Source organism: Monodon monoceros, unplaced genomic scaffold, assembly GCF_005190385.1.
Source record: "Monodon monoceros isolate NGI ecotype Baffin Bay Population unplaced genomic scaffold, NGI_Narwhal_1 Super_Scaffold_5, whole genome shotgun sequence".
Taxonomy (NCBI): domain Eukaryota; kingdom Metazoa; phylum Chordata; class Mammalia; order Artiodactyla; family Monodontidae; genus Monodon; species Monodon monoceros.
In genome coordinates this window covers 44,779,172-44,804,801 of record NW_021703782.1, presented here as the reverse complement: position 1 = coordinate 44,804,801, position 25,630 = coordinate 44,779,172, and positions in this window count along the sequence as shown.

Genomic DNA, 25,630 nt, shown 5'->3' with positions numbered 1-25,630 from the left:
TCCAGTAAGATCCCAACTGTTAATTAGCTTACTCTTTCATGTTGTGGACTGACAAACCAGATGACAGCTGATAAGGATTGCTAGAATTAAGACCACGGTAAGAATAAATAGGATCTGAGAAAATAAAAGGCATAGTTTTCATGCTGCTTAAAACCAGACTCCCTGCTCCTGATCTGTGTTCTAGACTCTTGAACAGGAATGATAAACAGTTTTCATCTTGTATGCCAACTCTGATCTCTTGGAAGTGGCTGCCTGTGTTGGTTTCGTTGGTTTAAAGTTGGTTTGAAAATGACTCTGTACTTCAGCCCTGGTTCAGTGTGAAAGAGGGCAGTGATCAATTAGTAATGTCTGCCTTGGGCAAGGGGCTGGGATGAGGTGGGTGGCACATGTGCCACATATTTGCTAAAACTAATCTAGGTTCTTAAGCTTTCCAACTCAGTTATCTTCATATAAATGAAGGGTATATACATGTGTGAATATATGTGTATATAAATCCATAAACATCTGTATGTGTATATAAATCCATTTATGTGTCTATAAAGTATCCACCTTATTGAAGTCAGTGGGGATTCTAACATGACATGGTTTTATTTTCACTAATCATTGTTCTCAACTGTTCTGTTAGAAGTCCCTTTGGGCATATCCCAAAATGTAGTTATTTTAAAAGGAATTAGTTCAGCCCAGTTTGAAAGTCTAATCCCAAAAGTATTATAAATCTCCTCGCCTTTTCTCTGCAGCACAGGCTTGGTCTGTATTTCAAGAGACTTGCAGAAGTGAGGGCAAGTGGGCTTCTCCTTTAATTCCTTTTCCAGAGTCTCCTGGGTCAGACTCTGGGACACTGTCTCTCCCCGAGCCCCACCCATTTCTGGGTCTCTCGATCCTCTGGGAAGGGAAACAGGAGAGGGCAGGGGTTCCTGGCTGCCTATCTACAGCGGGGGCATCTGTGGTCTTACTCTGGCTTGGCCTGGTTTTGCCTGCCACTGGTGGCCTTTGCACATGGATAGTCTCTACATGGTTTTAGGAGGTGATGGTCACCTTCACTTCATCCCTCCATTGCTGAAGGATAGTCGTGTCTACTTTTGTAGACACAGTTCCATACCTCCAATCCCCTCTCCAGATGGGACAGCCTTCACTTGGTAGCCCCATGGCTTCTGCCTCCTGCCATGGAGCCCTGGGGAATCCTCTTATATACCCTCAAAGGTAAGGCGGGTGGGAGTTTGTGCCTGATTTCTTCTCAAGCACATTCAAGTGCTGCGGGCCATCCTGCTGTCATCAGAAACTTCTGAGAAAGAGGCAGACTCCAGACTCCATATTCACTCAGGCCCCGAACTCCAGAGGATGCACTGAGCTCTCCCACTTACTCCCTCTCCACCCTCTGCTCCACCCCACTGACAGGACCAACGAGGGTCTTCAGGGTCCCAGTCAAACGAGCATGCATTGGGGTGGAGAGATGCTGGTCTTCCCTTCACTGGGGAAACTTCCATCTCTAAATCATTCTCTTGAGTGCTCCTTCTTTATGTTTATATGGTTTATATACAGCTGTACCTTCTGAATCTGGTGCTGAGCTTAACATCAGCAGGTCAGGCAGTCAGAAGGGAAAGAAGGAAGTAAAGTAGGGGAGAGCAAGGATGAGCTGCAACCCACAGGGATGAATTGGAATCTGGGTCAGTCTCTCACTGCCTCCAAGTCTCCAGCTTCAAAGATGGGGAATTCTGTAGAAGCTGACGCCCTTTGTCATGGAGCAGAACACACATCTGACCCCAGAGTTCAGCTGAAGGAGGGAATCTCATGAGAACTAGAAGAGCTGTGGGCTGGGCTCTTCTGCCTTATGCCTGGAAAATCAGCGAGCAGGTTCCAACAGTATGCTTGAGCTGTAACAGTGTCTCATCTTCTGAAAGTAAAGATAGCTGCTGCTTCACTTCTGTCTTCCCATTCCCATAAGAATTCCTCTTGTGGCCAACCCCAAACCAGACCATACTGAGAAGGGGATTCTGGGAAACATAGCTCAAGCTTAGCTAGGTTGACCCAGTACAAAATACTCCAAGGCCTAAGATTTCTAACTCCAGTGTTTCTTTCACCCCCCCAACCCTGTCTTCTTGTCTTCTCATATAGATGCAATTTTGATATTGGCTAGTGGATAGCGACAGCAGAGCTAATCCCTTAATAGTTCTGGTTGAGAACCTAGCCCCAGGTTTTGGAATGTGGGGTTCCTGATTCTTCTTATTTACAGCTTCAGACCCCAGTCACCATTTCCAAGGCAGTAGAAAAAGTCCCACTATATAAGATTGTATTTACATAAGATTGTATTTTTTTATAGTACTTAAGATTCTAGTTTACAATCCCATTACATAAGATTCTATTTTAAATGAATCTTCTGAGTGGGAAGGGATCAGTACTAGACTGTGCTAGTACAGCTTTAGCTATTTAGACATTTCTATGATCACCTAAAAATGTTCACAAGTGTAATGAGCGAATTCTAAAGTATACATGACAGTTTTACTAATGTAGATCTGTACCACAGGCTGGAAAATCTAAGCCAGTGCTGTGATTTTAGCCCATGCTAAACTATGAAAGGAATGTACAAAATGATATTAAGTAGATCCTTGTTTATCTTAACTATATAATCCATCCCCTTTCTTAGAAATATCAGATTTCTGTAGATCAAAATGTTATTTTTAGCTTGATTCTATTGTATTATCAAATAACTCAGAATCCTTTCACTAGGATATAGTTTTTAGGAAAAACGAGAATGTAATAGACACGGTATTGATTGATACATACAATATATAATTCTAGGACTTGGATTAGAAAGATATTTACTCAGGATATAAATGTAGATATATAATAGAGAAACTTAAGAGATAGCTCATGAGGTTAAATGAACGGTGTTCTACATCGACTCCTAAATGATTTCCTGAATATGTTTTGCTTGTAATTTTTGCTACATTCACCCTTATCCATCCAGTACCAAAAAGGATCTGAGGTGACTGATTTTCTAGATTTAACCTAATCCTATGCATAATTCAAGATAAATAAACTACAAACTGTGTATGATTTATTTTACTCCTCAACTAAAGCTGTAGAAATATTTTCTCTAAGTACTGTTTCTAAATTTGGAGGATGTATTTAAATTCTGTGACTGATTTTTTGAAAGTGAATAAATATAACAAAAACCACCAACTATCCACACACACATGCACACATAGATGTTTAGAAAAAGGCATGGGAGGATACACTCCCACATGTGAGCAGCAGATCTCTTTGAAAGTGACAGCGAGACTGCAGAGGGAGGGAGAAGGGGGATAATTTGGTATCAGGGGAGATAAAAGAGGGCTTCCACTTGTAATTCTCACAATAACTGTGCGTTTTATATACTACTTGTGTACTTAAGGAAACAAACACTGTTCTAATGAAAAGATAACAGATTTTAATTTAAAAGGCATAGATTTGGATCAAAATAATATCAATCTAAACATTCATAATACTGTATGAACATTAGTAATTATAATCTTTTCTATTTTTTTGGCATGAAAAGATCTTTATATTATCATTAATTTTAAAATGTTAAAAAGCTTGCTTTGGGTGATTGCAATTTTATAAAACTATAATCTATCTGTGTACCTATCATCTATCGAGTGTGTGTCTGCTTGTGTTTTTGCATGCGTGTATAAAGGAATTCGCACAAGGCTAATGTATACACTAAAGCATTAAAGTGATCATCTCTAGGTGGAGACTGCATGTGGTCTTTCTCCTCTTATGCTGCCTGTATCTTTATTTTAAAATTTAGGAAATCCCGGTAAAAATTGTTAAATCATAGACTCCATTACATTCAGCATCATTTAAATAAGAATATATGGAAAGAGTACTTTCCACATGACTCTTTCCCACTAGTCTTTATTTTTTACTTGTCCCCTTGGAGATCAGAAGTTGACCCATTATGTACACTCATATAATTTTGAGACCACATACTGTGTGTACAGACATAATATATGAATATGTGCATTTATATATTATCTGTATATACATATCCAAATACAGGAGTAGTAGACTGAAAAATGAATATCTTCACATTAAAATAAGTAACCATTTTTATACAAATAATAAAATATTTTTATTTTTTTAAGGAGTTACATAGATTGGGAGGGAACTGTAGATAGATGTGTTTGTGTACAATCCATTTATTTTTGAACAAAAGCATTTAGTAAATTGTGCTGATTTATTTCCTTCTTTATGAGGAATTGTGGGAAGGATATATATGTGTCTGTGTATAATTATATTACAGACACATACACACACACACACCCAATATAAAATCTAAGGCAGCTATCCCAATTGCTAGTAATCCAGGTAGATTGACAAAAGCTGCAGTACCAAGAGGAGCTCTGGTTTTTCGTGCCCTGGAGTGTTCTCCGTGGTGAAGAGGTCATCAAGTAAGAAATGAAGCAATGAGGCAACACAGGTTCACACAGAATCCGACTGCAGTAGCAAAGAAGTTTCCAAGCATACGGGTGGGTTCAGTATAGTCTCCTGTTTGGAAAACGCTGTCCATTCCCCTTGTGCTGTCTTCCTCTGTCTGCTTTCCAACTTCCTCCCAAACTCCAGCTCAGGTTGCAGCCCCCATGTGTTGGGCTACCCCTTAAAGCCATTTACTTATTTTCTGTCCACTTTCTCATTACATTATTATTAGCCTGAGAAGCCACTGGTCCCCTCTGCACTAGTATCACCTCCCATCCTGCCCATCAGGAGCTGGGATAGAACAGTCCGTGTCCTTCTCCCCAGCCTCAGCAGCCTCTGCGTCCATGGTAGAACTCCAACCATGATCCAAACTCAGCTCTCTCTAGTGATCCCCAGAATAAACACAGCCTACACTCAAGTCCTGCCTGTTCCTCCCAATGTCTCCCCTAAAATCCCTGATTAATTTATTCTGTATCTACCACCTAAACCTGATACATCTTCCCTGTCTTCACTATTACTAATTTAAGGTATTTTTCTGGTCAATACCACCCAACACTCTCTCCAACTATTATTTGTGTCTTTTAAAAATGTCTTTCCTTTCTCTCTCTAAAAGTAAGCACATTTGTATTTCCTCACTCTTTCCTTCTCTGTATCACCTATCAAATCTCCTTCGACTATTTACTGCAAAGATGAAGGTAATTTTGAATTATAATAATAGAAAAAATATACACAATCCTTACCATACAACAATTTATTTTTTTTACATCTTTATTGGAGTATAATTGCTTTACAATTGTGTGTTAGTTTCTGCTTTATAACGAAGTGAATCAGTTATACATATACATATGTTCCCATATCTCTTCCCTCTTGTGTCTCCCTCCCTCCTGCCCTCCCTATCCCACCCCTCTAGGTGGTCACAAAGCACCGAGCTGATCTCCCTGTGCTATGCGGCTGCTTCCCACTAGCTATCTACCTTACGTTTGGTAGTGTATATATGTCCATGCCACTCTCTCACTTTGTCACAGCTTACCCTTCCCCCTCCCCATATCCTCAAGTCCATTCTCTAGTAGGTCTGTGTCTTTATTCCTGTCTTACCCCTAGGCTCTTCATGACATTTTTTTTTTCTTAAATTCCATATATATGTGTTAGCATACGGTATTTGTCTTTCTCTTTCTGACTTACTTCACTCCGTATGACAGACTCTAGGTCCATCCACCTCATTACAAATAGCTCAATTTCGTTTCTTTTTATGGCTGAGTAATATTCCATTGTATATATGTGCCACATTTTCTTTATCCATTCATCCGATGATGGACACTTAGGTTCCATACAACAAATTTTAATCACACTTTATATATAAATTTATTCAATCTGTGTAAAAATTCTTGGGGTCAGTACATTATTAGCCATCACTTATAGATGAGGGAACTGAGGCACAGAACCATTAGACAAGGCCTCACAGCTTGCAAATGCCAGAGGTGGGATTTAAGCCAAGTCAGTGTCAGGTCAGAGGCCAGGCGCTCAATGACTGCAACTCTCCCTCTCACAATCCCTGTTACTGAAGTCCCCGGCCATGTGGTCACTAATCCATGTGTTCACTCTCACACATAAAAGAGTCATGACAGCTAAGTTATAGTCCTAAAGAAGAGGTTTCTGCTGCTTCTCTCTTACCAATTCCTTTCTGGGACCTTAGTCCAAGAACTTGATGGTAAGGAAAGTTAGTTAGCTGTTACTAAAAACAAGCCAAACAAAGACCTGGTTTGTTGCTATAATCTAGCCTTGGATATTCCCTTGAACAGCCATTTATTTGCTAATAAGAACAAACATATTACAGATCTGAAAGGGGTAAAAACATGTACTGAAATACCTACTATGTACCAGACATTAGTCTAGGTATGTTCACCTGAATTAACTTGTTTAAGAAGATGATAAGGGACAGGTATGACCTTGGAGCAGAAGGCTATCTGAAGTCAACACCAGGAATAATACAGAATATTAAATTTAAATGGGGATAAATGCTTCAGTTACTAACATAAGAGAAAATGAAATGACACTGGGGATCTACTGCCATTCAGATACTGAGCAGTCTGAAAAAGCAGCCTACTCAATTATAAAAGCTACAACAGACTGACTCTTAAATCATACCCACTATATGTTTTCACGATAGAGTTCAGCGAGAACATGGAAATAAAATCCTTGGTCCAAAGGTTTGAAATGATCCATCTGACCTGACATCAAAGTAGTGCAACAGAATAGTTAATAAGATCAATACACAAAGGATGAGTTTCTCATGCTTGCTTTTAAAGAATATTTAATGTTAAGCACTCTGCACTTGCATGGAAACACAAAGGGAACTCCATAGTGAGGTAAGCAGGAGGTAATAGAGAAAAGGGACAGAATTACTAGCCTTGGTTACTGTTAATAATTACCTGGGTAGCAATGATTGCTTTTGGAAATTACACAATCTTTGTGGCTCTCACTCATTTGTGACCTCAGATTTCACTTGGATTGGAAACCAATGGGTTTCATTTCACTGGCATTCAGAAACTCCCCCACCTACCACCACCAATCCAAGATACGTTCAAGTACCTTTTCTCTGATCTTGCTTAGAAAGCACTCATCTGTGGGAGAAGAGGCACAATCTGTTTGGCCTTAAGGTACCTACTTTTTAAATTTACCCAGCTCTTGGCTCCTGGTGATTTTGTTCAGGATTAGAGAAGAGTTAGCCAAATGCCCAGAGAAGCAGCTGTTCCTCAAAAGCAAACTGGGAAGGAAAACAAGAGGCCATCCTGCCCCTCAGCCGGGGAAGGCAAATGGCTGGCCAACATGTCCAAAAAGGAACGTCTTTAAGGAGTGCCCACCGTTCAAATTGAGAATATATTTTCCAGTGAGCTAAGGCCCATGGAGGACACCCTAGAGCTAGGAGCTTCTGTTCCGTAAAAGAATATTGTACTTAGGCAGAAGAAAGAGCCAAAGAAGACTGAGCTGGTTACTCTAGCCTTTAATTTGCCGCATCTCCACGGAAATGCTTTCCCATTTCCCCAGTTGTCTCCGTAAATCAATTTAGAGCTGCTTTGCTTAGACTCCAGGCAGACAGAGTGGAATCACAGCCCTTCCAAGAGGTGTGAGTTTCTCCCATTTATCATCCTGGGTGCTTACTTCAAAGCCTGGTTGGAGAACTACTTAAAGGAAAACAAATCCAAACAAAATGGGACTGTGCTGTCTGGATTTGGTTAAAAATCTTGAGAATGTGTGGCAGAAAATTCCAAGCACAGACCTGGAAAGCAACTGGCAAGAGACCTCACAAAGGGCTTAAAAATAATAAACAATTGACGAACTCCCACCCACAAACACATCCCCACACGCAAGCCTTGGGACTGGAATAGAAATGTGAACTTTGCTGGAACTCACATTTGGCACAGGAATTGGCTTTTCCGGCTTTGGCCTTCAGCAAGTAGGTTACTACTGAATTACTAACACCACTGCCGAGCTTGACAGCCTTTTCACATTTATTGGTTCCCATTCAACCCTGTAAATAGTTAAGCGGGCGGTGGCATTGGAATGTGATTATGTGATTGTATGTCATTAAAATTAGTGGATTCTCTGGTAAGAAAAGCGTTGGAGTTTACAAACGTAAAAAGACTATAAAAATATATGCATGTATGTGGTATGTGTGTCTGTTTGTATTGATATATCTAGCTAATTTCAGTCACTATAAAAAGAGAAGAGAGAAGGTTTTAAGGCCAAAAAAGAGGTCTAGTCCCAACGCATGAAGCATCTGAAGAGTTTTGGACTAGTATTTTCAAATGTTTTTCAATCTGTGGACATCTGTTGACTTACTGAAAAACACCTGAGGGGCAAAGTAAAGCCTAGTAATTCAGCCATCTGGTCATCTTCTTGTTCAAGCATCTGTCCTTCTATATCCTCTTCCCTAGGCCACCAGACCAGCAGCTTTCAATTCTTTTTAATCTCAGTCTATTGTAAGAAATGCTTTTTACAATGCCGCTCAGGATATTCACAACGCATTCATAGATACTGTGGAAATAAATGTTCATAAAATAATACCCTAAGTTCATTTTGGTATTTTCTATTCTATTCTATTCTGTTTTATTTTCTTTTGTGCTTGTCATGACCCACTAACTTAATTTTATGTCTTACTAATGAATTGTGTCCTGCTGTTTGAAAACCCTGCGCTAGAATGTATTAACCTTAAGTGCAGAAATTATAATCGCTCTGTATCCCAACTCCTAACACTTGGCCACTTGGTAAGCATTTGTTAAATAAATGAGTGGTGAATAAATAAATGAATAAGTTGAACCTAATATTCTAATTCAGTATATAAAGCAGGAATGTTGGCCAACCTGGAAATCTATTTAATTTACAAATTAATCACAAAAGATACAAGCATAAAATAAAAGATAAGCATCACCCTCAGGTGGTAGGTGATTTTGGATATTTGGGTGAACATTATTACCTGTTGGCCAGCTCCGCCATTGTTGTCATTGTCATCTTCATTGTACTAGTAGTAGTGGTATTAGTAATAATATTAAATATGACAGTAGCAATAATACTAGCCCACACTTGTTGATCAGCAACCATGTACTAGTTTCTTTGTCACCAGATAGAGCTATAAAGATGGACGCCACTAGTTTCCACTCTTAAAAAGCTTCTTCTATGGCATTCTTCTCATGCGTCTCCCAGTCCAGAAACCAGAAGTCCTGAAATCCTAATCACAGGTGACTTTACAGCTGTTGGCTAGTATAGAAAAAGGGCAGTGATGTCTACCAGAGAGGAAAAGGTGGGAGGGTCAACACCCCCGTGCTAACAGCTTTTACAGACAGCTGCTCAGTGAGCAGAGAAGCGAGGAGATAGGAAAGAAGACAGCGGTGCATTACTGCTATTAATGAACTGCTCAGGACGACTTTTTTGTCCTTAAAGAGAAATAGTAAACTATCCTGTGGAAACCTTGCCACGATAGCAGGGAATTATAATGTATTGGTTAAGAGCTTGTTCTCTGGTCGGAAGAATTTGTTTTCAAATCCTAACCCGCTTACCAACTGTGTGGTGTTGGTTAAGTTGTATATTTTTTCTTTGCCTCAGGAATAAAATGGGGACCATGTATGATCTATTTCATCAGGCTGTTTTAAAGCAGAGGTCACATATACAACTGCCTCCAGGGGCCTGTAGTGAAGGGGGTCAAAATTAGGGAGTGCTGTGAAATATAGAAAACTGAAGAGCACAGGCACCGTATAAAGACATCCAAATTTACATTCAGAAAACAGAGTTTCAATCTATAGGCCAGATTGGCTTGCATGCCACCAGTTTGCAATTAAGTAAGACAGAAATCATAAAACACTTCTCACAGAGACTAGCACATAGTAAGCACTCCATAAGTTGAAACTATTATTAGCTATTATTTCATCACATTTAAAAAAATCTCTGGAGCTATTTGCAGATTCTCTTTAAGAAAGAAAATAAATGGCCTCAGAATTACTCCTTTGCCTGCCTCAGTAAATGGCATCATTAAAAATAAACGGGCCAAAAAAAAAAGAGAGAAAGAAAAATAAATAAATTAACGGGCCTTAGGCCAATCCACGGATAAAATAAGTAGAGGAGCCTGTAGTCGATTGTGTGCAGATGAGAGAATGTACATAAGCTCACGGTTAGTAAGCTAGAACCACCCCCGAGGGGAAGGGAACTCATAAGGGAGACCCCTGGGCCTACGTTTTGAGGACTCCTATACTATTGTAACAGTGAGCATCAAGATAGTCCCTTAAAGAAGCAGAGAAGAATGAATTCCAGCCAGCTGGTATTAAACTCCAGCCCTCCCTTCCAAGGCAAAGTGATACCAGAAGGTTTTAGAGTCAGGCAGACGTGGGTACAAACCTCATTCCCCCCACTTGCAACATACAAGGTGGGTTTAACCAGTCAGCCCTACAGGAGCGTCCTCTGTTGTGTCAAGGATGATAATGGGTTAGCATTAATGACCCAGTAGCATAAAAGGGGCTCAATACTTTTAACCTTCCTTCCTCCCCATTTCCTGTGAATTGTTTTGAATTGTTGAGGCTTATTTTTTCCTTAAACATCATCTTAATTTCCATCTGTGTGAAAATGGGAGCAGGATGGTGCCCAAAGTCTCATTTGGCCTGCAGGCTCCTTACCCCTCTACTCCCTTCCCTGTTTAACTCCCATGGGTCCCAAATGACCCAAATGGCTTCCCACCCTTCCCTCCCTCTGCCGTCATTCACAGAAACGTGCCATTCTGCTTGGGCTTCCCCCCTGCCTCACAGAGTCCATCAGGCTTACTAGAAAGCTCCCCAAAGGGCAATAAAAAGTTTATGTCAATCTCACGCCCACCTGCAGCATCTCTAGAGTACACATCCTCCTGTCCGTCCTCCTCCTTTGATTCCGGGCTTTGTAAATCTTTTACCAGATGTTGTCAAAAGCCTGGCAGATCCCCAAATCCTTCCCTGATAACACTCGGTCTCTTTAAACAACCTGGCAGCACTTCTAAGTGAGAAAAAGCCCTAAAATAAAATACACCGTGTTTAGTCTCTAAGGTCATTTCCTGGCTTTGTCCTGCAGTTTCTGTTTCCTCTAACTAATCACCAAGCGACAGTCCTGGATTTATTGTGGAGGCTACTTGAAAGTTTGGGTGAGCCTCTCAGGCAGACTACGTACCTCCTCCATCACTCTCCCACCCACTCCCCAGCAATTTATCACTTGCTGTGATTTAGTGTGGAGGCTTGAGGTGCAGCTGTAGCAGGAGCCAGATCTTTGTCACTGAAGCTTTTCAGGAGGCAGAGGGGCCAAGTCAGCACGGCAGAGCATTGTGGGCACAGTGGAGCCCATGCATCACCGCCTGTTCAGGGCAGCCGCCTTCCACATCCCTGGCAGAAACTGGCAGTGGGAGCTGTGCGTCTACCTTGGCATGCTCATCATCCATTTCCAACTTTTATAATGATACCTTACCTTCTTAAAGTATTTATATGGGCAAGGTGAATAGCTTTATTTCATTGACTATTCACAACAGGCATGTGAGATAAGAACTCTTATCATACAATTTTTAGAGACGCCACAGCTCAGCATGGCAACCTGAGCATGTCTGACTGCAGAGTCCATGCTCTTAAACCCAGTCTTTGTTGAGCTGTCCTATACTTGACCCTCAGTGCTGATCCTCCAGTGTTGAAGCATTCCTGATTGTGAGGAAGAATAATGATAGTGAAATTTACTGAGCACTTATGAAATGCCAGGCAGTTTAGAGAAACTATATGGATTATTGCATTTAATGCTCACAATAACCCTAGGAGTGGTTACTCTTTTGAGCTCCATCTTACAAATTCCCGTTCCACTGCAGAACCAGAATGTGAAGCCAGGCAATACGACCTTTAATTCTGATACAAGCTAAAATTACTGGGACGTGTGTGTATATGTGTGTGTGTGTCTGTGTCTGTGTATGGTGGGAGGGTGGAATGAAACAAGCAGTGTAACAAATATTATAGTGTGACGAGCCCCATGTTAGAATTACACAAAGGGTGCTCTGGATGCAAAGAAAATGGGCCTATTCTTTTAGTCCATTCATGCTACCTTAACAAAATACCACAGATTGGGTGGCTTACAAACAACAGAAATTTATTTCTCACAGTTCTGGAGGCGGGGAAGTCCAAGATCAAGATGCACAGATTCAGTGTCTTGTGAGAGCCCACTTCCTGATTCATAGATGGTTATTTTCTGCTGTGTCCTCACATGGCAGAAGGGGTGAGGGAGCTCTCTTTTATAAGACACTAATCCAAGTCATGAGGGCTCCATCCTTATTATCTAATCACCTCCCAAAGGCTCCACCTCCAAATACCATCACATTGGGGGTTAGATTTCAACATACAAATTTTGGAAAGACACAAACATTCAACTTATAGCACCCACATTAAACTTAAGGTTTTTGGATTGGCATCACAGAGTAGGTGATGTTGGAGGTGAACTTTGAAGGAGTAGGTGTCACCACATTAGAATGTTTAATAGGGTCTCTCTGGAGCACACCTTGCAGACATAGGGAATAGCATGTGCAGAGGCATGAAGCACCAGGGGCAGGGTTGGGACAGATGGGGTGTGGCTGGAGGGAAGGGGCGTGGCATGAAGTGGCTTTAAGAGTAAAACAGAGGCCAGACATGAAAGGCCTATTAAGTTATTCTGTCACATTTGGAATTCATTCTGAAAGTTATGGGGAGGTTTGAAGGGTTTTGAGAAAAGGAGTAGGGGGGGGCCACATATGTGTTTTTTGATAAATCATAATCTAAGGGAGGACCAAAGAGGAAGTCATATGTAAGGTCTGAGGAGGGGGCAGCAAGGAAGAGGCTGCCACAGTAACTGAGCTTAGCATTTACTTAGGGAGGAGAACCTGAGCTCCTCTCATACAATCATGTAGAAGTGTCGTGTGCTGATGCAATTGCTTCCCTTAGAAGACTCCTAATGCCATACAATGAGAAGGGAAGGGACCAACTAGCTGTACCGATAGGGTGAGCCAGTCATCTGGTCACTCATCATGTTTCCTCTGCTCCTGTGGGCTCTGGGGACTCTACATAGCATCCTGCACAAACCTCACCCTTTCCAGCTCCCTGTCTTTGCTTATTCGGAATTTGTTGTCTGCCTCTGACAGTATGACTTCTACAGCTCTCAGTATGTGCCAGGCACTGTTGTAAGAACTTTGTAAATATTAACTTATTTAATTCTCAGAAGGTGTGTAGGTGTGATATTACAATAATCACACTTTTACAGACAAGGAAACCATTAGTAACTATTTAGTGAAATGAACCCTTTTAAAGGAATCACCAGGAGAGAAGAGAAAGGACAGCAGCCGTTGTGTTGTCTCTTAGAATGCGATGCAGTGTAGCTAAGTGGTGAATTTCCCTAGTCATGGCTCCCATCCACTCTCACCTCACACCTTCACCAGCACTTCCCGCCAGGGGAATCCCTCTCTGTGAGGAAAATATTTGTTAGACCGCTCTGTTATTTCTTGGCCCCCAACAGAAATGTCATGTATGCTGTGACAATGCCACCTGCCTTTGATAAAACGTAAAAGAACCAAAGACATAAATTTTATTCTGAATGTATATATACACACACTTTATAAGCAGGAAAACATTTATTGAAATGCTAAGAATTTGTTAAATTAAAAAAATTAAAGAGTAAGCCACTAACAAATGGATTATAAATAAGTTTTAAAGTAATGGAGAATAATTGTGAGGAAAGTATGTACTTTTTGTTTTTTTTAATCAAAAGATTGTTGGGAACATTAACAATGTCTATGACAGAGTTGTTTGAGGATTCAGTGAGATGGGATTCAATGCAGAGAGCCCCTGTGAGACTGGGCGTGGAGCACAGACTCAGGAGATGTCAGGTCCAGGGAATAGGTTCCCAGGGACAGAACTCCAGTCTGCAGGCCAGCCCCAAAGCTGACCAGGACTTTAGCCCTTGTGGGCAGACAACCCAGGACTCAGCCACAAGTTGCCTCTGCTGCTCTAGGGACAGTAGTATGCTGGTAAATGTTTAATAATTAGCGCTGGGGAAAAAAAAGAAAAGGAAAAGCTCTTCATTTGAGTGTGCTCCAATTTCTGTAGTGTAAATACTCCCATGATGATTGATTTCAGGCTGCTAATGTGATGTCAAAGGATGTAGAGTTGGGAAGATTTGCATAGCTGGCTCTTGTGAGCCACCATCTGTATTTCCAGCACACAACTTTCTTGGGGGACTCTATGTGTCCAGGCTGGTGGGCTCCTGCCTTGCTCCTAAGGCCTGACTTATACCTTGGACACCCAGCTATTAACCAACCACCTTGTCTGGAGCTTTGGTGGGAGTTACCCTGGATCATTTTAATTGATTAATGCTTTGGGTGGGAGTTGAGGTTGGAGCTGCTCTTGTCTCTTTCAAATGGGAGATAACCCGATTTAAATTCCCTAATTCTCTCTGTTACAATGACTTTAAATCTCTTCACTGTTTAATTAACAGAGAAGGTTTGCTCTCATGTATATTTGGCCCAGAGCAATTAAGCCACCAGCAAAGTTTGCAGGGAAAGGAAGGATGATCATTTAATTAGAGGTTAAATAATGAATTATTAATTATTGAATTGAGTTAGCATTCACTCGTTTGTAAAGTGCAATAATTACATCTTTTGTGTTTTAATATGGAACTGTGTTTTATAATTATCTGCTAAGTCAGTTATGTAACCATTAGCATTTTGCCCAAGGGTCAGGTTACCATTGTTTTTTGTCCTCTACAGACTGCAGATGACAGAGAAATACAGTAACTGTGTTCTTTCACATAAATGGTATCCTGTTTACAGTAAAATGTTAGACAACTTGGGTCACTGAGTCAACTAACTCACTGCAGTTAATGTAGACAAAGGGACAGACAATTCTGCGTTATTTGCAGTAGAAGGAATTGTGTCAAAAGGGAGAGTTTCCTGCTGTGAATGAGGTGGTGGTAGGAGCCGGTTCTAGTAGGGACCAGGAAGGACCCAAGCCAAGGAGGAGTGGTGGGGTGAGGTGAGGATGGGCATGTGGGTGAGGAAACACACACAGCGTGAAGACCGCTTCTAATTCAAGCTGACTTAACCATTCCTCATTCCCAGCAGCTGATCAAAACTAGAAAGTAACAAGGCACAATTCCAATTTCTTTCTTTTTCATCTGGTGTCCTTTGCCTTTTTGTCAAACACCCCTTTGAGAATCTAAAAGATATTCTCTGAATAATGTACCCACAGCACTTGCACAAAAGGTTGAATGCAATTTCAGAGTTCATAGGCCCCTGAAGTCCCCTCATGAACTCATCTAATGACACTCAAATTTGAGCATGAAGGAGGATTATTTGGGAAGTCATGTTAAATGCAAATTCCCAAGCCCCACACCCACAGATTTGGATTTCCTGGGTTTGGAAATCTGCATCTTAAACAAACACTTAAGGGAATTTTGATGTGTCTGAGAAATGAGACCCCACGGTTCTGCAGGTTAAATATCCCTCTTAGTGTTTTCAAAAAGACCTTGAGCAACATGAACATAGTGAAAAGAATCAGAGCATCCGACTCAGACTTGGACCCAAGGTCAAATTTCTCCCCTTAATTGCCGGGCATGTCATTTAATGGTTTTTAGGCTCAGTTCCTTCATCTGTGAAGTGGCTATGATACCTAACTTGCATGGCAGCTAAGAGAGAAATAAATGAGAAAACCAATTGGAAAATGCTGGCTGTCAGAAATGTTCGTGATCTCCCTTTTAATCTTTGGTAGATAAGGTAGAATCTTGATAGAAACAGTTTGTAACAATGGAAAGAATTCTCATTTCAGTGCCTATGTAGAACTGAATAGTTGCTGAAGAAGTGCATGATTTTTAGTATGTATTGGCAGCATTCTGTCAAAGTATGTCATTCTAGCTTTGATATGATAAATTATAAATATCAAGGCCAGGGAGGAAGGACATTAGAATGGAAATTTTAGGGACCACCTTAGCACTATAAATATTTTTCTAAACTAGACTGGAGTAGTGAGGGTGAAATTGGCCAAAGAGAGAAAGTTACAGACATGGGAGTAGTTTTATCAAAGATCTGAAAAAGAATTGAACATACCTCAAAAACACTTTCAGCTCCATACTAGAAGTCTTCCATGCCTGGTTATCAACTTACCCCTTCCTAGAAAATGGTTTCAATCTGCCTAAAATTTTTTCTTTACCATAGGAATATTCATCAGGTTTTGTAACAAAAGTTGATGTAAAAGCATAAAATTTGCTCTACACAAATTCCATTTGTGAACTGCATCTCAAATGAAACAAAAGATGCCTGTATTGATTTTTTGGCAGCTTTCTTTAAGACACTGCATTACATTTGCCTTCACCCCGTTCTTCAAGATATTTTACAAATCCACTAAGCTGAAGGGGGAGATGTGCTTATTCCTAAGCACTCTGGCTCCTTTAAGATTCAAGAACCAGTAGATACTGTAAAATAGAACTAGTATTGATCCTGCATTTGTCTGAGAATGCTCAGTAGGAAAAAAAAATCTCAATTTTAAGGGCGCTTATATTACAAAATTATATTGGTGAACCTGGGTAATTGAAATTCATACTGTATTTCCTCTATGGGAATATCATAAATCGTGACATTTCCCAGGTTTTCTCAAATAATCCATTTTTCTAGAATGTAGTTAAAATATGCTATGTAACTAAATAGAAAAGATAGTAGAAAAAATAATGTGCTAGTTTTAGAAGTTGAGGGGAAAAATAGAAACAATGAATTTAGTGGAATACTCTTGACCAAGTCTTGAGTCCTGCTTCTGACTTTTCCTGACTTTGGGAAAACCGTTTAAGCTCTCAGAATGTCTACAGTGCTTAGATATGCATGCCCTTAACTTGTCTGGAATGATGTAAATTCTAACTAACTTTGTTAAATTAAATTGTGGTGATTAAATAAGACAGTACTTGTAAAGCACTTAGAGTGCCCATCATAAAGTAAGTGCTCAGTAAATACTAACGAGGATTATGAATATTATTCATTTTGAGTTGTTGAAAATGTAATTATGATATATAGGTTTGCTAAGAATATGCTAGTTCCTGGAAAAGCAGAGACTTGTAATGAAAAATGAAGCTGCAGAAGAAAATCTCTATCAAGATTTTGAAAGGGGCATCTGTCCACTTTTGAAAGGTTTAAAGGTTGGTGATGCTAGGTTTTCATCTCACCCAAATTTCTTAACAACACATCTGCCTTTCCTGTTCCTAGAAAGGGAATTATCAGTAGCAGAACAATTCATCCTTATCTGAAATGGCTAGGATTATATTTTAGCTCATATAGGAGTAAAGAGGGAGAAGAAAAAGGACAAGGAGAAGTAAAATGATTCACGAAGTTAACTGGAAAAGAATTAGAAAACAAAAAGAGAAAGGATGGGGGGAGAGTATGAGGTTGCTAAAAACTGAGTGATTCTTTCTGAAGAGAAGTTGTGGAAAGCAAGAGACGTAGCTTCAAACAGCTCTGCACACCATCTTCCAAGTGGACATTTTGGTTAAGCTCTGGGGCAAGAATGAATAAAACACCAGTCCCATACAGACTATTTGTAAGTGAGGTGCTTAGGACTCGAGCAATGTCTAACACAGTGGTTCTCACCTGAGGGTGATTTTACCCCACAGGTAGTATTTGGCAATGTCTGGAGACGTTTTTGATAGTCATGATTCTGGGAAGAAGGAAATGAAGGGCAAGGGATGAGGTGTGCTTCCAGCCTCTAGTGGGTAGAAGCCAAGGATCCTGCTAGACATCCCACAATGAACAGCCCAGCCTTCACACAAAATTATCCAGCCCAGGGCTTCCCTGGTGGCGCAGTGGTTGAGAGTCCGCCTGCCGATGCAGGGGACACGGGTTCGTGCCCCGGTCCGGGAAGATCCCACATGCTGCAGGGCGGCTGGGCCCGTGAGCCATGGCCGCTGGGCCTGCGTGTCCGGAGCCTGTGCTCCGCAGCGGGAGAGGTCACAACAGTGAGAGGCCCGCGTACCGCAAAAAAAAAAAAAAATTATCCAGCCCAAAATGTCAGTAGTGCCAAAGTTAGCAATCCTGACCGAAGGCGATCTCACAAGATTATTTTTAGGATTATGATGGCAATATTATCACTTTAAAAGGCTAGGTCTGCTAATATCAGAATTGGCAGAGTTCAGAGAAAATGTGATCATTTTTCATTGTCTGATAAAGTAAAGGTTGGATCCTCCAGAGCTTCAGCCCTTTGGGCTCATCTTAATTCCAAAGCATGATAAGCTCTTTTAAAATCAAGTCTCCTCAAAATATTCCTGTATAATTAGGGGCACTGGCTCTGGGTCTAGGCTTCCTGGACTTGAATTCCAGCTCTGCCATACTAGCTGTTCAAGCCTGGACAAATTTCTTAACCTCTAAGCTTCAACTTCTTTATCCTTTAAATGGAGATCATGAGAAGACCACCCTCAGGAAGTTGGGGGAGATAAATATTAGTTATTACCCTCCTCATTGTTGTAATTGTTTACTCTCAGGCTGCCTGGGTCTCTGTGCCCAATACCCCAGTAAGGACTTGCTGCTCCTTGGTTACTTCTAAGGGTAGAACTATGCAGTGTCACAGGTGAAAAGTTCAGGACGGGAAGCCTCTCAAGGCAGTGCTCTTTGCACTTGACCACATGAATAAAAATTCAGTCCATATTTCAGAAACACTGAGTGTGAGGCAGTTTGAGACGTGGAGCTTTTCCTTCTCCTGCCCTCTTCCCTTCCATGATCTTTCTTCAGCAGAAATCAGTAAAAGTACAAGAAAAAAAGGCTTTTCCCCCAAATATAAAATCAGGAGTTAAACTAAAACCACAAGCCTCCTCATTTGCATTTAAAAAATACTAGTTTCACAAAAAAGAAGCAAAAATGAATTGTTAGATTACAGGCTTGATATCATAGCGGCACGGATAATGGGAAGAGCAAAGCTACATGGAAGCAGAGAATAATTTCTGCTGCTAAAGAGGCAGGGAAGATAAGCCAAGAAAGGTGCTAGAATGAAAGAATCAAACTGAATTTTTAAAACAAGTTATATAAATTTTTAAAAAAGCAGACTCAGAATGTGTTTTTTAAGTAAGAAAAATGGATGGGTCTTAGATGGAAATGGAAATTCAACATAATATAAAATGTCACAGGAATAATAGACTAAGAGGGAACAGATGTTAAAACTTAAATTAAAAAGGTGTGGGTGAGGGAGAAAAAGAAAGCAAGAGGAAAATATAGACAGAGAGGGGAAAAGGATGTGGCATAGTACGGTGGAAAGATGCTGAAACAGAGTCTGGACCCCTGAGTCCTAGCTCTGGTATGTCTCGCTCTGTGACCCTGACAAAAATCCCTAAACTTCCTTGGGCCTCGATCCACATGAAGAGTGGGCTAGATGGGGTCTGCTGCATCTAGAGCATGCTGGGCTTGCCCTGGTTAATTGCAGGAGTCTGGGGCCGACCAGGAGGAGCTGGAATCTGGAATTGGGCATGCCTGTGGAAGTGGGGCAGCTAGGGGAGGGGTTGGGTCAAGGGGTGGAAAGAAAGTCCAGTCTAGGGCAGAACCCAGGGTCTGGAGGCTACAAAAACAATGATGGGCACTAGGGGGCAGAAGAAGCTATAGCAAAGGTGTGCCTACGGTGACCCAACTATAGCAGGTGAAACAGGCAAGTAGGAGATTGGCATTGTGGAAATTGGCAGTAGGGCCCCAGTTCCTGGGCTTTGGTTTGGGGACACGTTTCTACTCCCTAGTGGCTCACTGGTGGGACAGCTTGGAGCTCAGTGCCAGAGACACAGAGGAACTGGGCACGGGGGATGAAAATGGCAATGCAGCTGTTAAGAATTAGAGAATGTGGTGGCCACCAACTCACAGAAAGGAGGATAAAAGTCTCTCCTGTATTGGGAGGGGCAGGACTGGAATATAGGGAAGAAATAGCAAGGAGCAAGGGTGCCAGTTAAGGGGACATTGAGAAAGTTCTCTCAAGCTCTAATATTCATCCATTCCACTCAGCCTGGGGTCAAAATTACATGTGGGGCTCTGAAGATGTGTTGACTTGCAGTCGTGTCTCACGGCTTCACTTCCCAGCTTTGGGACGTTGGGTGAGTGATTGAACATTTCTAATGTTCGATTGTAAAACAAGGTTGAGAATATCTACCTCATAAGGTTGTTGTGAAGTCAAGAATGATGGAACATTTTTTTTGTTGTTAGAGAAATCTTGATGTTAAATACAACAAAAGAAGGTATATGTGAGAAGTTTGAGAGATACTTTTGCTCTGAGGAATGTGAAAAGCAGCAGAGAAACTCATGCTAATACATACAGTGTAGAATGATTCCAGGTTTAGGGTGGGAAAGAGAGTTGGTTAAGACAGAATAATGAATCAAATGCTGGCCCTGCTGTTGCCAGGACTTCTGAACTTATAGCAAGACACAAGAGGGCCTTGCCAGCTCCATCCCAATGTGCATCACCCAGTTCTTTTGAGCTTCCACCAAATGACCAAGACAAACATTGCTTCAAGTACAGGAATCTGAGTTCCATTTGGGTCTGCTTGCCCAAGTTCCACTTTCAGACTTGTCCTTTTTGCCTGCAGGAAAATGTATGAAGTAAGTTCTGAGGTTCTAGGTAGGTCCAGAACTCTCTGGAATTGCCCAGAATTCCCCATGGCTTCCACTTGACCATGAAGAGGCGAGTAAAGTCAAACATCAGGGCTGTTGATAGCTGGTGTCCCACCTGGGAAGCTAACCCAGGGAAGGAGCATTACTCAGAGCCTGCTTGAGGTGCTTTCCACGTGCCCTTTGTGGCTGAATCCTCACGACAAACCTGAGAGTTAAGCCTTTTGTCCACTGGTGTCAGATGAAGTTTAAAGGTTTACTTATTTTCTGTGCGTCACACAGCCTATAGAATTGGGAGACTTGAGCATAGGCTTGTTTAACTCCCAAGGTGGTGCTGTCATTATTCTACAAGAGGCATCTCTGCTAATAATAGGCTCTGAATTTTTAGACCATTTAGTTTTTTAGAAGGAGCAAAGTCTAAAAGTAAGGCAAGTTAACCTGTATATATGCACGTGAACACGAGGGGTGTATGTGTGTGGGAGAGAGAGAGAGAGAGGCATTGCTTCTTGCATGCACAGAGCAGCAGCCCCTCCCCATTCTTTTTCATTCCAGTGTAATCTATGCACATGCAAAATAATTACTTCTTCCTGTAGGAAGTGTCAGTCCTCCAAGCAAAGAAGAAAAGGCTACAGCATATGTTACCGACACATGTTTTCGCTAGTCTTGTCTCTGTTCTGCCTGCTGTGGCAATCAGCTTTTGCAAATACTGTCACTTACCAAATACAAAAAGCATGTGAATGCCCAGCCAATGGCCTGGGATAAACACAACCAGGCTTTCTGACTTGGAACATCCACCCAGAACAGAGGCTTTGTTTCAAAAGAACAAAACCAGACTTGTATCATCAAAATCATTGGGGAGAGAGAGGGGGCAGTGAGGGTAGAGGAAAGACATGGACCCAACCCAACACACTGCTTTGGGTAACCTCATACATATGAAAGAAAATTGATAGTATTTGATAGTGGAGGTGCTCAACCCAGCCAAGCCAAAGATTGGGTGGGGCTCAAAAGCACTGCTGGAAAAGTTGGTATCAGGCCAAATGTCTAAGTAGCCAGTTGGGGGTCTGAGAAGCACATGCACAGAAGGGCTTTGAGCTCTGCCTCTTGGCAAGATGCCCACCCATCAGGTTCTTCCAGAGGGTGTGTTGGCAATGGGCACTTCTAATCCCAGAAGCCCTTGACAGGTAGGCTGGCTGCCGAGACCCGCCCCCCTCCCCTTCCCCCTCAGGTGCCAGACTCTGCACTTTGGCCACGGCAGCTCCAAGAACTGCTATGAGACAAAGGAGGGGAGTCTGGCACTTAGAGCGGGGAGCCTGTCATCTCCTGGAGGGGCATTTGTTGGGTGCTTCCTGGCCTGGGGAGTGTGGCACTGAGGGGTACACTGTCCCTGGTGGGCACTCTTCTAGGCAGTGTGTGCTCAGGGCTGTGAAGGCATCTCCCCTCTCCACCCAGATTCCCTTTGCTGGGCCACAGGAGAGGAAGCCACAGGGTCCAGGAGGAAGATTCTGAGCTTAGATTCTTACTGGGTTCTTGGGAAAGTTGCATATTTTCTCTCACCTAGTAAGTTGGAGATGAAAATTATGCAGTGACCCAGAAGATAATAAAAGAAAGCTGATGTGGAGCTACAGAGCTTTAAAGTGCCGGGCTTCCCTGGTGGCGCAGTGGTTGAGAGTCCGCCTGCCGATTCAGGGGACACAGGTTCGTGCCCCGGTCCGGGAAGATCCCACGTGCCACGGAGCGGCTGGGCCCGTGAGCCATGGCCGCTGAGCCTGCGCGTCTGGAGCCGGTGCTCCACAATGGGAGAGGCCACAACAGTGAGAGACCTGCGTACCGCAAAATAAAAAATAAAGTACACAACCCTGGGATGGAGCTACCATCATTATGCCTAATTATACAGGTGAGGACATCAAGGTGTAAGAGGTTAAAAACTTGCCTGAGGTCACAGACAGTGAGTTAATGGGGTTTGAAACTGGTAACCTGGCCCTGGAGTCATGCTCCCCACATACAGAACAGCTTGTGCAAAGGGCCTGTGGTTTAGCAAGCAGCAAACAACAGATCTTCTTAACCCCAGGCTAGACAGGCTCCTAGCTGCTATCGTATAAAGTCTTTCCCAATACTGGCAACTCTCCTTTCCTGAGAAGAATTCTAGCAAGGGCAATGTCCTCCCTCTTCTTTTATCTGTAAGGCACCTTTCATGGTATTAATTCACAGCCGTTTTTAGAGCCAAGGCCTGAGGGTGAGTGGACCCAAACGAAGGAGGAAAGACAAGTGCCCACTGTGTGGAGTGGCCGGGAAGTGTCTCATCAAGGAGGCTTGTTGGCATCTGCTAATTGCTTCTGGAAAAAGAGAAGAAAGGAAAGGGCTGACCCAGCAGGCTTCTCTGTTGCATCTGGAGACTGTAAGTCACAGAGCAAGGAAGTACTTAAGCAGACAAAACCATATCTTCTGCCAGAATGGCAGCACCAAGAGCTTTTTCATGGGCACTTAAAATTGGTTGTCAACAGAAATGCAAATTGAGCCCATCTTTATCTTGAAGCCGTATGTCCTCTGGGATAGAAACAACATTTCCCCTGCTGAGAATGCTGTTTAGGGTTTACTTGGTTTACAGCTTAAGCGAGAACTGTATGGTAATCAAGGCGGGGTGGTAAAAGGAAAAAGAGAACCCCCAAGAGTTACAGCCAAGCCTCGACAGTCTTTTGAAAGAAAAAAAGAATTCACGAGCTACTCATCTCCACCCATCCTCAGAGAATCTCATTTGCTATTTGATCTCACTTACTGCCTTTCAATTTTTTCAAGCAGTTTTCTGTCTCCTTAAAAGTGTTTCTTCACAGTAAATTTCCAGGCTATATTCTATCTACTTTCTCATAAAACCCATGACTGTTTTTGTTTTTTAATTTCTCATTCCAGTCTCCACATGGAACAACCAGGAAGATCACTTAGGGAGCCTTTGTTTCTTACGGGACTGCTATCCCTCTTCTTTATTATGTAATTTAGTTCATAGTGCTAGAGCTTGGGAGGGCGTCATGTTCTGCAAGAGTCTATCAAGGAAGACTGAAGTCCAGAACAACATGTGCCCAGTTTAGGATTATCCTATTGCATAGGATTCTATGAGATAATCCTCATGAAGTACTTAGCATAGCACCTAGCAAGAGTGAAAAGTCAGGTTAGATGTTAGCCATTATCATTATTAAGATAAGGGGACCAAAAGCAGTAATTGGAACCAAGGTTAAAGTAGATAGGTTAGTTAGTTAGTTGATAGATAATAGTTAGTACGAGTATATAAATAAGTAGGTAGGCTGGTAGGTAGGAGTAAGGTTAAAGTGGATAATATGGGAAGAGAACATAGGCAGGGGAAGGATCAGGTGGCTTATATGCTTATCCCGCTAGATTCCTTAGAGCAGGGAAAACCCAGGATCTGGATATAAATCCCCAGATTATTAGCAATAACTACCATTTATTGAACACTACTACATGCCAGGAACAATGCAAAATGCTTTAAATAAGTTGTTTAAATATAATCCCCATGGAACTGTAAGTTTAGTTGTTATAACCTTGGAATGCCTGTCACAGTGCTTGGCACATAGTAGATGCTCAGTAAATATTCGTTGACTTTGAAACATTTTGCAACATTCTTAGTTTATCCCTTTTGAATGCACATAATTTGCTTGGTAATTCAAATGTGGAAGCAATATTATAGACATTTGGCTTTTAAGCATCTGAAGCATAGGAGAACATGTAGATGTTATCAGATTTGATGTTACCAAATCTGTTACTAAGATCTTTCTTCATTGATGAGAAGGCTTTTCTACATTGGCCTAGATTGAAAGAAAGCAGCACAAGCCAATGATGTGTCAAAGGGGATGTTATTAAGAGAGATTACTCCAAGTTTTACAGACTAAAACATATTCATTCTTCTTGGCAAATGAATAACAAAGTAATTAAGGGAGTCAACATTCAAAACAAGGAAATGGAAATCTGAAACAGGCACTGAGACAAAACAAGAGTACCACTTCAGCTGGAAATACCAATTAATAGAACTAGCCCTAAAAGGAAAAAATTGAACTTTCTAACATAATTCCTCTTAGTACTTTTTCTTTAAACAAAGATCTCAATATTTCTGATATGAAAGAATTTTAGAAGTAGCAAAACCAAGGTTTAAAAATTCTCCCAGAATAATTTAGGCCCAGGATGTTTCCCCCCAGTCCTATTTTCAACTATTTGAGGGTATTTTATCAACAATCCTGGGTGTTGGGTGACTGTTGGGATCTTCTATCCCATTTAAAGGACAGGTATCATTGAAGAGTAACTATATGTGGCAAGGATTTCCCTGTGATTTATCTAGCAATAGAAAAGTTATTGAGATAGGCAGCAAACTCTATTTTCTTTCAGAAAAATGAGGATATAGTCTATGCAGGAAAGAGACTATTTTCTATTTTGTAATTTTATAATGGCTATTGTTCCAGAACCATCACCTCAATCAGTCAACAACTATATGTTTGAACACCTATGAAAGTGTCCGTATAATTCATAGTGTCACACCTCACTGAGTAGGTATATTAAGTCATTCAATGACTCCAGTGAATTTTTTTCCGCTGAAGATCTTGCTAGCTCATAGATTAGCAGTTACAATTTTTTTTGGCAGTGCATAGGAAGCCACAGTGACTGAAGTGGGTGACTCTACTTTAATTCACCCCTAAATGTAATCTCTCTCTCTCTCTTTCTCTCTCTCTCTGTGTCTCCCTCCCTCCCTCCCTCTTTCCCTTCCTCTCTCCCCCCTCATACACACACACACACACAGTCACTCACATGGTTTCAATCATGGTCCAACCAGGGCAACTGAAGCCACACTAAGTATTTATACAAGAAGGCATTTAATCCAGGTGACTGGTTACAAAGATGATGGAGTACTTGAGAAGTTGCATGGCAAGCATGGAAGCAGCCCAGAGATTAGCAACGTCAGGAAGAACTGCCATCCTAAACTAGAGGGATTCTAAAGACTCAACCAGAACCCAGAACTAGCAATTACTGAGTGGAAGCTAGAAATGTACTGCATCAGTTCAGAGG